This window comes from Choloepus didactylus, chromosome 13 (assembly GCF_015220235.1).
Source record: "Choloepus didactylus isolate mChoDid1 chromosome 13, mChoDid1.pri, whole genome shotgun sequence".
NCBI lineage: Eukaryota > Metazoa > Chordata > Mammalia > Pilosa > Megalonychidae > Choloepus > Choloepus didactylus.
This window is the reverse complement of record NC_051319.1, coordinates 56,110,588-56,124,629: the sequence shown is the minus strand read 5'-3', so window position 1 is coordinate 56,124,629 and position 14,042 is coordinate 56,110,588. Positions and strand designations below refer to the sequence as shown.

The window sequence follows — 14,042 nt, the reverse complement described above, 5'->3', positions numbered from 1 at the left end:
GGCGAGAAGGAACAGGCAGGACACGGTTCTTTGAGGGTGAAGAAGCCAAGAGAGTTTATTAGGGGTGAGCACAGGTTATATAGGCTGGCATAGAGGGCGGGGGTTGTTACAAGTCAATGCTGAGGGGATAAAGGCTAGGATTGGTTCTGAGAGGGTGCGGAGGTTAGGATTGGTTCTAAGAGAGCACGGAGGTTGTTTGAAAAGGGGCGGGAGTTGCTCTGGCAACGGTGTCTGGCAACAATGTATGCGCACTGGTGGTGATGGGAGTTGCACTGGCAACGGGGAGTGTCCGGGCAAGATAAGGGGGTGGGGAAAAGGCGGTTCCCTCTGGCAAGCCTCCCCTAACGGTGGTATTTTGGGTGAGGAAATGGGGCCTGCCTCCGGCCTCACTTTCCCAGGCCCGGGGGGCTGTGAAGGGCGCTGTTCACCCGTACCCACTACCCTCCCCAGGGGTGGCCGATCCCCTGGCCCAGGCCCGCCAAGTCGAAGCACGTAATCAGTGTCCCGCAATGTGGTAATAGGGAAAAAGCTGTTCCTGTAATTTCTCACAAGCCAGGACAAACTGGAAGACTGCTTTAGAGAATATGCATAGTTTAAAATGAATTGTTTCATTGGGAAACAGAAGGAATTGTACAAACTCTAGATAATTGAATTGTTGTGTCTTTTCAGTCCTATCATTTAATGATTCTTGAATCCCAGTGGTATAACTGCAGTGTTTATCTTTTAATTATGTAGTGTCAGAAGCACTTGATGGGTAATCCTGGCAATATCTTTGTGTGTTTCATACATATTTTCCAACTTGAAAGCTTTCAAAGAATAATTGAAAAAGTAGCCTTAAGTATTATGTGTATTTCTTGCAATTATGAAAGCATACCATTTTTCTGATGCAATGAGATAGGTAATTGCTTGAAGTTAGACTTCACTTTTATTCATTCTGTAGTATGTTTGTAATGCATCATTTAAAAAAAAGCATTCCAATAAACTGAATGTCCAAACAGCAGGTGTATATAAGGTATATACTAGAAGTGGAAGTGTCTTTTTTCAAAGATTTGAACTATACTTATATTCCTTAAATCTGTGAATGAGCTTTATGTTACCTACCATACATTAGTATTATAGAATGCTACAGAACAATTCAGTTTACAGGGTTGAAATCATTGTTCAATTCTGTTTTCTGCTCCAAAATGTGAATTTTTGAGTCCCATTATACTAATGTCCCTAAGTAACAAATTAATAATAGCCAGTGATTAGCACTGGAAAAATACAGGTTGAAATGTGCAAATATATCTTCTACAACTAGGTAAGAAATTTGTGTATAAGCTGAAAGTTGGAAAGCAAGTATGATTTTTGAGTCAAGTAAGTTGGATGTAGAAAAGATCTGTTCTCTAACCTTGTACACCTACAGTTTACTGAAGAGGGTGCATATATCTATATATATACATATATATATTTAACAAATGGCAAAAATATGTTGAATTTATGTATTTTGTTTGCCTCTGGGGTTTTAGATGATAGAATATTTACTACCTCAACAATCAAAAATACTTGAGTTTTAGATTTATAACATTGATTTAATTGTTCTTTTTGATCTAAATAACTTATTAGTTTATTAAACTAAGGTTAGTTAAATATGTATACCTTAATTGTATTCTCCCCAGTAATCCTGAAGGATATATATATACATTCTTCTGTTTACTTGCCTAAATAATAAAAATGTATCATTCTGCGCTGACTTTGCAATTACTTGTAAGCCTGGACCCCATAAATTCTTGGGTGACTGAAACCTAAAACAATTTATTCACAAATATTTTTGCAGGTATCTGATTTAAACTCTCTTAATTGTAATTGAATTGGGAGGGAAGATTGTGTTCTCAGGTTATATCTTAAATTTTCCATATTGTGAGAAAATAGATTTTAATAAAGTCATGCTTTATCTTATTGCGCAAGGATGACCCACAGCATGCAAATATATATGATATTAGAATATTGTCCTTCCATCTTTAAAGGTGCCTGTGACAAGGGCTTTTAATGAGTTCCCCATATTTGGAACATAAGGTAAATAAGGAACGTTTAACAAAATAATATTGGATACTTAGATGCAATGTATGATTTTCCAGAGGTTTTAACTCTCAAGAAACTTTAACATCTATTCTGTAATCATATTAGGAAACTGAAAAAGAAATGCAGAATATGCCTCCAATTACGTGGCATTAGCCAGCCAATGTGGTTTTATTTAACCCAAAGTTCCCACTTTGTTGTGTTGTTCAAGCCTGTGTTGTTCAAGGGGTGTGAAAATGAAAATTGCCTTTGATGCAGATTCTGCTTCTTTTTCTGGTCATTATAATTCTGTTTAAGCTTCTGGCAGTAGGAGAGCCATCTGCAGGCCACATGATGAAGACAAAAGGTAAAATATATTCAGAAAATGTCAGCATATTTATTCTTATCTTACAAATACTATTTCCCTAGAGCATTATTCATTCCAAACTGTAATATTCACTATTGCCTAGGCATGCCCTTGTTTTTTTTTTGTTTCCTACATCTGCTCATGCAATTTGCTTATCTGAAAATGCCTGTTCTATCTCTTCTTCAAGGCTTAATTCAGATCATAACTCTTCCTTAAAGTCTGTATTAATCACTCAAGGAGGAGTACTCCCCCATAAGAACTCTTACAGCAAACTTACACCACTATTATACTTACTGTGTATTATAGGTATGTGTCCAATACTCCTTGATTGTAAGGTGTCCGAAACTAGGAAGTTTTTTCAGTTTGTTTCTTTTTTGATATCCCCACCCCCAAACAAATACTACTTATTACATGTGATGATTAGGTTCATGTGTGAACTTGGCCAGGTGATGGTACCCAGGTATCTAGTCAGGCAAGCACTGGCCTAACTGTTACTGGAAGAACATTTGTGGCTGCTTAATAAACCAGAAGGCTGGTTTATTAAATCATCAGCAAATTGACTGCAGCTGTGACGGATCACATCAACAAAGGGCGTGTCTTCTACAATGAGAGAATACAGTCAGCTAGATTTAATCCAATCAGTTGAAGACTTTCAAGTGAGACAGAAGACCTTCACTTCTTCAGCTAGCCAGCGAAGCGTTTCCTGAGGAGTTCATCAAACACCTTCATTGGAGTTGCCAGTTTGCGGCCTGCCCTACGGAATTTGAACTCATGCATCCCCCACTGTTGCATGAGACACTTATAAAATCTTATATTTAGATCTCTCTTGTTAATTCTGTTTCCCTAGAAAACCCTAATACAACTTGGTACCAGGAGTAGTTCTTGAGAAACAGAATCTTCAGATGGGCTTTTACAATTGGTTTTCTACTCTTGATTAAATTCAGAGGCACTAATGACTTCATTTCCAATAATCAAGATGGCACTGACAGCCCATGGCGTGAGTTGGCAATGAAGATAAGCAAAATACCACCGTTTGATTCTCCTAATCATACGCTTGTATGATGCAAGGATCAGGGTGACAGTGTTTTTGACACCTTAACAGAGTTCTGCCAAGTTAAGAGGTATAATGATGTTGGCTGGTTGCTCTTAGATATGCTGGATAAAGTTATAAGAGAAAGGGATGAGCTAAAGCCTTCAAATTTGAGACTTAAGCACTGTATGACAGATGTAAAGGTTTGTGTGTGTGCCCTGAAAGAAAATCTTATTTCCTATGGCCACAGACTTGAGATTTCTGCAAACCAGACCCTGAGTCTCATTGTGCAAGTAGCAGACTTAAAATGTAAACTAAAATCAACCTCACAGGGTGTCTGCTGTTAAACTCAAGGCACTGACTGGAAAAGAATGGGATCCTGAAACTTGGGATGTGGACATACGGACTGATAATAATGGCAGTGAAGACACTGGAACCTGGATTCTGCCGAGTCTTTGTTAGATACACCTGCAGTGGTCTGTCCTGAGGAAACAGCCCCGCCCCCCCGCCACCTCCAGTCTGCCCTGAGGAGACAGCTACCCAGCCTCTATGCTGTTTTGAGGAAACAGCTTCCCAACCTCCAATCTGCCCTGAAGAGCCTGCCATCCAACCTCCGCCTAAAGACATTAACTCTTCAGTGCCTGTTAAACCTGTAATCGCCTCCCCTGAGGAAGCAGCCCTCACTCCTCTGGAGAGATAAATCTTGTTTCACGAGATGAAACTGCCATGCAATGTCCTGAGGTAAATGGCTTGAGGAAAACTTTGAATTCTTTTCATGACCCACCCCCACCACCAGTCTTTGCTTCAAGACCTATACCTAAAGTACCAACAGGCCCCGAAGGGTGAGGTACAAAGTGTGTCCCATGAGGAAGTACACTATACTCCAAGTGAACTGTATGAGTTTTCCAGTTTACACAAATAGAAGTCAGGAATATGCGTGAAAATGGATATTAAGGGTGTGGGATAATGGTGGAAGGAATATGAGGTTGGGTCGGTATGAATGTATTGAAATGGGCCCACTAAGCAGAGATTCTGCAATGTTGTAGCTCAAGGGGTTAGAGTGTTAATAGTTTGGGAGGTTGGCTGAAATGTGGATCAAAAGGTAGCTGACACTGCCTGAGGCTGAAATGACAACTGCCCTGATAATAATGTAGAGGGGATTCAAAGGCTTAGAAAGATTGGAATGTTAGAGTGAATTTATCATGGAAGACCTACTCACACACTCCTGGAATGTCCAGAGGACATACCTTTTACCAGGATTGTGAGGAATAAATTTCTGAGACTTAACTCCATCATCCCTGAAGAGTCTGTAGTCGCCCTTCTCTGTAGGTCAGATATTGTGGGAACTGCTGTCACTGAGCTGAAATCCTTAAACACAATGGGGATAATCGGGTCCCAAGTTGGCAGAAGCCACGTGGCAGCAGTTAATCTTCAAAGACAAAGTGGTGTGGTTACCCTAATGGAAAACAGGCTCAAGGCAGCAGTGAAAATAATCTGACAGGGACTTGTGGCATTTGTTAGTAGATCATGGAATACCTAGCATAAAATAGATGGGCAGTCTACTAAATTCTTGTTTGAGCTATATAAGCAGAAGAAAGTGAACAAAAGTCTACTTTGAATTACAAAAACAGAGAGTCACGGCCCCTTAATCAATTCCCAGACTTGAGACAGTTTAAAAATCCAGAGCCTGTTGAATGAGGGGAAGGCTGGGTACCCTTTGGGAAGGACCATTACACTGCCGAAAATTTGTACTGTTAATCTTCCTGCCCCCAAAATTTATACTGTTCATCTTCCTGCCTTCCCCAGGGGGACCTACAGCCTTTTACCGGGGTAACTGTACATTGGGGAAAAGGAAATGATCAGATATTTTGTGGATTATTAGACACTGCTTCAGAAGTGACATTAATTCCAGGAGACCCAAAATGTCACTGTTCCAGCAGTCAGTTAGGGCTTATGGAGGTCAGGTGATCGATGGACTTTTAGCTCAGGTCCATCTCATAGTGGGTCCACTGGGTCCCTGGACCCATTGTGTGGTTATTTCCCCAGTTCCAAAATGCATAATTGGAATAGACATACTCAGCAACTGGCAGAATCCTCACATTGGTTCCCTGACTCATGGAGTGAGGGCTATTCTGGGAAAGGCCAAGTGGAAGCCACTAGAACTGCCTCTGCCTAGCAAAATAGTAAACCAGGAGAACTTAAGATGGTGGCTAGGAGAGACAGGGCAAAAAAAAAAACACCTGCATGAAAAATACTAGATAAAAGCCAGAGAGTGACCCAGAACACCAGTTCCAGTGATGCACCAGCTTGACAAGGTCTGCTAAATCCACAGGGACCGTGCACTCAGTGAAACCAGGAGTCTGCATTCTGAAATCAGTGAGTGAACCTGCTGAATGTCCGGCAGCCACGCTGCAGTGTGGGGAAACCATGGGTTGGCATTTGGAAGCGGACTAGTTCTTTTTTTAAAAAAAAACCAAAAGCGGCTGCAGATATGGCAGCGAGAACCACACAGTGAAGCACAGCGGGAACAGGCTGTGCAAATGCCTCGTTGTCTGGTGTGGAAGATAGCCTTTCATGGACTCACTAATGGTCTCGGAGCGAGGAGGGCAGAGGTGAGCCAAAAGGAGGAAAAAACCACGCCCCTCGCAGCCATCTTCCCGGTGGGCTGGGAACGCTCCTGCCCGGCGCTGGAGCCACTGACCAGAGCCACACCAAGGGACCCAGTGTGACGGGAAGTGTTTCCTGCAACACCGCGCACACACCACAATATCAGGCAAGGACAGTGGCCTTTCGTGTGCCCACAGCTGGTTATCCCAGAGCTGGGAAGGTGGAGCTGTGCAAAAAGGGGGAGGTTAACATGCTCCATTCAGCCATCTTGACAGCAGGCTGAGAACGCCCCTGCATGGACCGGTGGCCCAGGGCTTCCCTTGAGGGATGGCATGCACTTGTGACATAGCACAGCTTTCCCCCAACAGAGGCCCTGGAATGGCACGGCTGGGAAGAGGGACCCACTCAGAAATCCCGGGGACCTTACGCTAACACCAAGGACTTGTGGGTCAGCAGCAGAGACAATCTGTGGGGAGACTCAAATGAAGGTTTAGAGTCTTGCAACAGCCTTAAATCTCCAGAAACACGTGGGAGGTTTGATTATTAAAGCTGCCCTGCCCACCTAACTGCTCAGACACACACCCCACATTCAGGGCGGACAGCACCAACAACACACCCAAACTTGGTGCACCAATTGGACCCCACAAGAACCAGACCCCCACATACCACAAAGACAAAGTTGGGGAGAACTGACTTGAGGGGAATAGGTGACTCACAGATGCCATCTGCAGGTTAGTTAGAGAAAGTGTACATCACCAAGCTGTAGATCTGACAAATTAGAGATTAGGGTTTGAATAATCCTTCATATCCTAAAAGAACACTATCAAGTAAAGCAAATGCCAAGAGCCCAAAAAACAAGAGAAAATTTTAAAGCATATGAAAAAACCAAACGATATGGATAACCCAAACCCAAACACCCAAATCAAAAGATCAGAGGAGACACAGTACTTGGAGCAATTAATCAAAGAACTGAAGACAAACAACAAGAGAATGGCAGAGGATATAAAGGACACGAAGAAGAGCATGGCAGAGGATATAAAGGACCTGAAGAAGACCCCAGAAGAGCATAAAGAAGAAATTGCAAGGGTAAATTAAAAAAATAGATGACCTTATGGAAATAAAAGAAACTGTTGACTAAATTTAAAAGATTCTGGATACTCATAGTACAAGACTAGAGGAAGCTGAACAATGACTCAGTGACCTCAAGGACCACAGAATGGAAAATGAAAGAACAAAAGACAGAATGGGGAAAAAATCGAAAACATCGAAACGGATATCAGGGATATGACAGAAGAGGAAGAGAAGGGTAAAGGTCTAAAAAGAGTATTCAAATAAATTGTTGGGGAAAACTTCCCAAACCTTCTACACCATATAAATACACAAAGCATAAATGCTCAGCAAGCTCCAAATAGAATAAATCCAAATAAACCCACTCCAAGACATATTCTGATCAGACTGTCAAATACTGAAGAGAAGGAGCAAGTTCTGAAAGCAGCAAGAGAAAAGCAATTCGCCACATACAAAGGAGACAACATAAGACTAAGTAGTGACTACTCAGCAGCCACCATGGAGGCGAGAAGGCAGTGGTGTGACATATTTAAAATTCTGAGAGAGAAAATTTTCCAACCAAGAATGCTTTATCCAGCAAAACTCTCCTTCAAATTTGAGGGAGAGCTTAAATTTTTCACAGGCAAACAAACGCTGAGAGATTTTGCTAATAGAAGACCTGCCCTACTTGAGATACTAAAGGGAGCCCTACTGACAGAGAAACAAAGAAAGGAGAGAGAGATATAGACAAATTTAACAGACATATATAGAACATTACATCCCAAACCACCAGGATACACATTCTTCTCTAGTGATCATGGAACTTTCTCCAGAATAGACCATATTCTGGGACATAAAACAAGCCTCAATAAATTTAAAAAAATTGAAATTATTCAAATCATTCTCTGACCACAATGGAATACAAATAGAAGTTGATAACCATCACAGACTTAGAAAATTCACAAACACCTGGAGGTTAAAAATGAGGGGGAGATGAAAACATTCCCGGATAATCAAAAGCTGAGGGACTTTATCACCAGTAGATCAGTCCTATAAGAAATGCTAAAGGGAATCGTGCAGGCTGAAAGGAAGGGACATTAAACAATTGACTGAAACCACATAAAGAAATAAAGATTTCCAGTAAAGATTACATGGTAAATATAAATACCAATACTACTATATTTTTGATTAGTAACTCCACTATTTACTTCCTACAGGATCTAAAATACATAAAGTGTAATGATAAATCAGTGGTTTTGGACTCAATGTAAAATATTTAATTTTTGACAAGAATTACATAAAGGTGGGGGAATGGAGGAGTATAAGGACATAATTTATGTGTCCTATTGAAGTTAAGTTGGTATCAAAGAAAACAGGATTTTTATAGACTTAAGATATTAAATTTAAGCCCCATCGCAAACACAAAGAAAGTATCAGAGAATATCATTCAGATGAAAAGTAGAGTATGGGTTACAAGAAGTGGGGGAAGGGGCAATGGGGAGTTAATAAGAAATGAGTGTAGGGTTTCTGTTTGGGGTGAAGGGAAATTTCTAGTAATGGATGGTGGCAAGGTGATGGCATTGCAACATTGTGACTGTGATTAATTCCACTAAATGGAATGCTTGGGAGAGGTTGGAATGGGAAGATTTATGCTGTATATATGTTTCCACAACTGAAAAAAAGACAGTCTAAATAGATAATGACAATTAAATGCCATAGATGATCCTGGGTGAGATCTAAGAATAGAGGAGAAAAGGTTCAAAAGGACACAATTGGGACATAAGAAAAAAATGAAATATAGAATGTAAGCTTTATATCAATGTTAAATTTCTTGAACTTCTTAACTACACTTAATGTGATTACATGAATAAATATTCTTATTCATAGGAAATGTATATGTGAATTATATTATTTGTTCAAGGATGTGTGCAAGTTGCTCTCATATGTTAAGACAGAGCAATAGATGATGGGTGATAGGGAGGGAGAGAGGGAGGGAGGGAAAGAAAGAAATAGTAAAGTGACAAAATATTGAAGTTGGTGGATCAGGGTATCAGTGAGGGGGGTTGGGGTATGCTGGAGTTCTGTGTATGGGGTTTGTATTATTTTTGCAATTGTTACTGTAAGTTTGAATTTATTTCAAAATAAAAAAAATAGTAAACCAGAGGCAATACTGGATTCCTGGAGTGATTGCAGAGATTAATGCCACTCTTAAGGACTTGAAAGATGCAGAGGCAGTGATTCCCACCACATCCCCATTAAACCCTCCTATTTCGCCTGTGCAAAAAACAGATGGGTCTTGGAGGATGACTGGATTATCATGAGCTTAACCAGGTGGTGACTTCAATTGCAGCTGCTTTTCCAGATGTGGTATCATTGCTTGAATAAATCAACATATCCCGTGGTATCTGGTATGCAGCTATTGATCTAGAAAATGCTTTTTTCTCAATAGCTGTTAGTAAGAACCACCAGAAACAGTTTGCATTCAGCTGACAAGGCCAGCAGTATACATTCACTGTGCTACCTCAGGGGTATTTTCAACTCTTCAGCCCTATGTCATAACATTGCAGGGATCTTCATTGTTTCTCCCTCCCACAAGACATCACACTGGTCCACTATATTGATGATATCATGTTGATTAGACCTAGTGAGCAAGAAGTAGCAACTACTCTAAATTTGTTGATCAGGTATTTGTGTGTCAGAGGATGGGAGAAAAATCCAACAAAAATAGACGGGGCTTCCACCTCAGTAAGATTTCTGGGTGTCCAGTGGTGTGGGGCATGTTGAGATATCCCTTCTAAGGTGAAGGATAAGCTGTTGCATCTGGCCCTCCCTGATGACCAAAAAGAGGCACAAGGCTTAGTTGGCCTCTTTGGATTTTGGAGACAACATATTCCTCATTTAGGTGGCTGCTCTGCCCCATTTACCTAGTGACCAGAAAAGCTTCCAGTTTTGATTGGGGACCAGAACAAGATGAAGGTCTGCAACAGGCCCAGGCTGCTATGCAAGCTGCTCTTCCACTTGGACCATATGATCCAGCTGATCTGGTGGTGCTGGAAGTGTCAGTGGCAAATAGAGATGCTGTTTGGAGCCTTTGGCAGGCTTCTATAGGAAAATCACAACACAGGCCCTTAGGATTTTGTAGTAAAACCTTACCATCCTCTCCAGATAACTATTCACCATTTAAGAAACAGCTTTGGCCTGCTATTGGGCCTTAGTAGAGGCAGAATGCTTAACCATGATCCACCAAGTTGCCATGAGAGCTGAGATACCTATCATGAGCTGGGTGTTGCCCGACCTGTCAAGCCATAAAGTTGGGTGTGCACAGCAGCACTCCATCGTAAAATAGAAATGGTATATGTGAGATAGAGCTCAAGCGGGTCCTGAAGGCACAAGTAAGTTACATGAGGAAGTGGCCCAAATGGCCATGGCCCCCACTCCTTCCACCTTACCTTCTTTTTCCCAGCCCACAGCTATGACATCTTGGGAAGTTCCTTACAATCAGTTGACTGAGGAAGAGAAAACTTGGGCCTGGTTTACAGATGGTTCTGCACAATATGCAGGCACTACCCAGAAGTGGACAGCTGCAGCCTCTTTCTGGGATGTCCCTGAAGGACAGTGGTGAGGGAAAATCCTCCCAGTGGGCAAAACTTCAAGCAGTGCACCTGGTTGTTCACTTTACTTGGAAGGAGAACTGGCCAGAGGTGTGTTTGTATACTGATTCATGGGCTGTTGCTAATGGTTTGGCTGGATGGTCAGGGAATTGGAAGGAACATGATTGGAAAATTGGTGACAAGTCTGGGGAAGAGATATATGGATAGACCTTTCTGAGTGGGCAAAAAAAAACATGAAGATATTTGTGTCCCATGTGAATGCTCACCAGAGGGTGACTTCAGCAGATTTTAATAATCAAGTTGATAAGATAACCCATTTCGTGGATACAAGCCTCTTTCCCTAGCCACTCCTGTCATTGCCCAATGGGCTTGTGAACAAAGTGGTCATGGTGGTAGGGATGGAGGTTATGCATGGGCTCAGCAACATGGACTTCCACTCACCAAAGCTGACCTAGCCCCAGCCACTGCTGAGTGCCCAATCTGCCAGCAGCAGAGACCCACACTCAGTCCCCAGTATGGTACCATTCCCTGAGGTGATCAGCCTACCTGGTGGCAGGTTGATTACATTGGACCACTTCCATCATGGAAGGGGCAGCGAATTATTCTTACTGGAATAGACACATACTCTGGATATGGGTTTGCCTTCCCTGCATGAAATGTTTCTGCCAAAACTACCATCCATGAACTTACGGAATGCCTTATCCACCGTCTTGGTATTCCACACAGCATTGCTTCTGACCAAGGAACCCACTTCACAGTAAATGAAGTGAGGGAATGGGCACATGCTCATGGAATTCTCTGGTCTTACAATGTTCCCCATCATCCAGAGGCAGCTGGGTTGATAGAAAAGTGGAATGGCCTGTTGAAGATTCACAATTATGGTGCCAACTAGGTGGCAAAATCTTGCAGGGCTGGGGCAGTGTTCTGCAGGAGGCTTTGTATGCTCTGAATCAGCACCCACTCTATGGTGCTGTTTCTCCCAAAGCCAGGATTCAGAGATCCAGGAATCAAGGGGTGGAAACAGGAGTGGCACCACTCACTGTCACTCCTAGTTATCTACTAGGAAAGTTTTTGCTTCCTGTTCCTGCAAGCTTAAGCTCTGCTGGTTTATAAGTCTTAGTTCCAAAAGGAGGAGTGCTTCCACCAGGAAACACAACAATAATTCCATTGAACTGGAAGTTGAGACTGCCACCTGGCCACTTTGGGCTTCTTATGTCTCTGAATCAACAGGCAAATAAGGGGATTACTGCACTGGCTGGGGTGATTGATCCTGACTATCAAGGGGAAATAGCACTGCAACTACACAATGGAAGTAAAGAAGAGTTTTCCTGGAATATAGGAGATCCCTTAGGATGTCCTTAGGACTACCATGCCCTGTGATTAAAGTCAATGGAAAACTGCAACAACTCAATCCAGGCCTAACTACCAATGACCAAGAAACTTCAGGAATGAAGGTTAGGGTCACCCCACCAGGCAGAGAACCATGGCCAACTGAAGTGCTTGCTGTGGGTAAAAGGAACATGGAATGGGTAGTAGAAGAAGGTAGTGATAAATATGAACTATGACCACATGACCAGTTACAGAAATGAGGACTATGATGGCATGACTATTTCCTCCTTATTTTGTTATGAGTATGTTTGTATTTGTCTGTAAAGCAAATATCTTTGTTTTCTTCTCTATCTTATCCCCTTATCATATGCCATAAACTGTATTGTTCATTTCACAGTATTTAAGTTAAAGGAAATCAATTTTAAGAGTTAATGTCACCCAAGGACTTGCACCCTATTCTGGAGCTATTTAGTGCATTTCCAGTTGTACGCAGGGCAGCAGAGTATTGTTAGGCAAAACATGTCTGTTATTTTTCTCTACTTAGAGATAAAGTATGGTTTAAGGTGATGTGTATAACTGCCAAGTCGACAAGAGTTGGACAGTGATGGTTAGATTCATGTATCAACTTGGCCAGGTGATGGTGCCCAGGTGTCTGGTCAAGCGAGCACTGCCTAACCATTACTGCAAGGACATTTGTGGCTCCTTAATAAACCAGAAGGCTGGTTTATTAGATTAGCAGCCAATTGGCTGCAGTTGTGACTTATTACATCAATGAAGGACATGTTTTCCACAATGAGAGAATTTAATCAGCTGGATTTAATCCAATCAGTTGAAGACTTTTAAGTGAGACAGACAGAAGACCTTCACTTCTTTGGCTAGCCAGTGAAGCATTTCCTGAGGCATTCATTGAACACCTTCATTGGAGTTGCCAGTCTGTTGCCTGCCCTTGGAATTTAGACTCATACATCCCCATAGTTGCACGAGACACTTTTATAAAATCTTATATTTTGATGTCTCTTATTGTTTCTGTTTTCCTAGAGAACTCTAACTAATACAGTACATTTCCTTATAAATAAGTAATCAGTAATGAATGTGGTCATATATACAATATATATTTATTATTGAGTGGATAAAATTAAGAATGGTTAACAAGCATGATTTAGTTTAGCAAAGCAAATGAATAAAAGAATGTGTTGTTTAACATTTTTTATAGCAGAATAATTCTTGTATGCAACATATGGCAGGGTTAATTTGAAGAACTCATAAATTGACAAGAAAAAGGCAAGAGCCAACTGAAAAACTGACAAAATTAAAATACACGAAAGAAAACATACAAATGGCCAATAAAGTGTGAAAAGCATTCAGTCCCATTGGTTATAAAAAACACAAACAAAACTTTGAGATGCTGATTATTGCCTATCATATTAGCAATAATTTAAAACAATGCAATTCTCAGAACTAGCAAAGTTGTGAGGAAATAGGCCCTATCACATTTTTGCTAAATGGAAATGGTATTACATTTTAATGGACAATTTGAAAATATTTATCAAAATCCTTAAAACTAATTATAATCTTCATTTGTTCACTCACATATTGAGTGCTTGCTATCTGTCCAGCATTGTAACAAGACTAAAATCCCTGTTCTGACACTTCATTCTAATGTGGCAGGGATGGGGAGGGAGATTTTCAGATACGAATTTAAATAATTTCTGAATTTTTTTAAAATAGAATTTTTAGAAATAATAAATAAAAAGGATATTTGATATCAGATGTTAGATTTACCTGTTTTCTTATTTAATATTAATGAGTGAAAGATACATGTATCTATATGAGTTGGAGTAGAATCTTGAGTTAAAAAAAATCTTTCCAACCCACTTCCAATCTATCAGCAAGCAAATCCTGGCAGCTTTACTTTCAAAATATGTTCAGAATCCCAACCATTTCTCATCTGTTATTATCCTGGCCAAAGCCACTATTTTTCACTCAAATTATAATGAACTGATTGATTGACTGA

At 41.0% G+C, this 14,042-nt stretch overlaps 1 long non-coding RNA gene across 1 annotated transcript in view; it reads right to left on the bottom strand.

Annotated features, from left to right (window-relative positions):
- LOC119507611 overlaps positions 1 to 14,042 on the bottom strand; it is a 55,921-nt gene that overhangs the window by 10,099 nt on the left and 31,780 nt on the right. The gene's annotated exons all lie outside the window — the stretch shown is intronic.